This window comes from Lipophrys pholis (genome assembly GCF_963383615.2).
Source record: "Lipophrys pholis genome assembly, chromosome: 14".
NCBI lineage: Eukaryota > Metazoa > Chordata > Actinopteri > Blenniiformes > Blenniidae > Lipophrys > Lipophrys pholis.
Window position 1 is genome coordinate 12,204,650 of NC_137633.1, and position 2,250 is coordinate 12,206,899.

Below are 2,250 nucleotides of genomic sequence, written 5' to 3' on the forward strand. Positions count from 1 at the left end.
CATGACGACTCCCACACTCATGCCACATACAGACAGCCATACAACACACACACACACACACACACACACACACACACACACACACACACACACACACACACACACACACACACACACACACACACACACACACACACACACACACACACACACACACACACACACATTGCTGAACTAATTAATCAAATCTCCTGTTTTAATTAGGATTCAAATCAGTTGCTATGGGAACCTTGCCCCTTGGAGTGTTAAGGTAAAGGCTCTCACTGCTGCAGCCGCCTCCAATGACTCTACAGGAAGCTGTCCGATGGGGACAAATTCATAATACCTACAATGATTCAGCTGGCTGCATTCTACATTGCATTTTCACACAGACACATTTTTCTGGGGAGGCCTGAGGTGCCCGATCTGAACTTCAATTTGGGCTCAGTCATAGAGGAGGGCACAAAAGTGGGAAAAAAAAGTGGAATTATGATGGCTCACATTGCAGCCAAGCTAATACAATATGCTTTGCCATGAAGAGGCCATATGTGTTGGCATTAAAGTGGAGGGTCATGGTTTTCAGTGGCCTGTCCAATCGATCACTCACACAGGCCTGCCATTTTCCTCTGAAAGTTTTCACATGGTGACGCACATAATAGCAGTTTCACACAGTTCTAATAGGCTGCTTATCCTCGCTATTACCACAGCCTTGCAATTTCAGCTGAGCAATAGCTTTGTGCTCACATGGCTTGTTCCACGACTTTGCTCTGGAAAAAAAAAATCATTCACAGTATTTTTACAAGAGCTCCACTAGTGATCAATAAGACGTCTTTGTAAAAAAAAAAACCTCTTATCAAAGTGGCAGGTTTGTGCTTTCACTTCTGTCTGTCAGGAGAATCAGTGTTCCTACACTTGTGTTAATATTAATACAACTGAGCCAATATTTGTTCAGTGATTATGTCCTGAGCTGTATTTTAAGTGGAGTGAAGGTATTGGTGTTAACACTGTTGCATCTCACATGCTGACAGAAGTACTGTGAGCTTATCATAAAAGACTGGATGGGAGAGCTTGAAAGGTAGCAGGAGGACGGTGGCGTCATCAGCCCCCGAGAGTCCTAATATCATCTCAGGTGAAGGCTGGACTTGATGAATTAAAGGAGGAGAGGATGCCAAGTGAAGCCATTAGGATACAGGAACTCAGGCGTGTGTCTGGCTCGCCGGTTGTCATGGCTGCGGTGTTTATCACCTCTTTCTGCCGACAGAAGCCCAGGGGCAAATCAGATTGGCTTCAGACAGAGAGACAGAGAGGGGGAGTGAGAGAGTTGGTGAATGAGGGGGAGGACATATTGGCACAGCGGAGGGGTGAAATGCCAGCACGCTGCTGAGTGACGGCTGAGGAAGAGCATTGGACAAATGTCAAAGTGGCTTATTCATGATAAGATTTAGTTTTTTATTCATTTCACAGTGATCTAAGTTTTGTGGTACAGTCTATTTGTCAGTCTAGTTTGTGTGTGTGAATACTTGAAAGTTTAATTTGCTTAATTTTTATTGATTTATTGTCCTATTGTTTTTTCTTTTTGACATCTGTTTTAGTGATGTAGATATTGAAAATCAGCTGCCAACTTTCATGAACATTTATACCTGAACGCTCTTGAAATGTGATAAACACACCCAGACTGATAGCCCTTAATAGTAATTCTGAGGGACATCCAAACGTTTGGTCATGCTGAAAAATCAGGAGTAAATGTCTCATATCCCCTGTGGCCTATGCCTGCCATCTAGCGGCCCCTAAACTAATCATTCCTGTCTGAATCCTTCTTCAAGTGCATTAAGAAACGTAGGGGGTCCGAGTTTCATATGAGGTGGTTCCTAAGCGGCTTAGCTGACAAGGCAGTTCACGCCAGGTTCAATCCTGAATGTTTATTGGCTAAGGAGGTAAAGCAAGACAGAAAAGTGTCAATTATGATATTTACCAGTAATGACAAGTCGCCAGTTGGACATTCAATCTAACAGTCATAATCATAAACAGATGGCTGGCAGCTGGTTTCCTCCAGGTGGGATCTTGCTGGCTGTCCTGTCCCTGCAGCCCTCTACAATGTAACCACTCCTGACTCCGGCAGCGCACACGTGTTCGTCCCCAAACCGCGCCCCCTCACTTCCAGGCAGCCAATCAGCGGCCTTCTTTAATCGGGGTTTTTATCCTCTCAGCCAATCACAGCGCCGCTTGTTGCGGAGTCACCCGCGTGCACATATTCCGAGGCCCTTGTGCTGT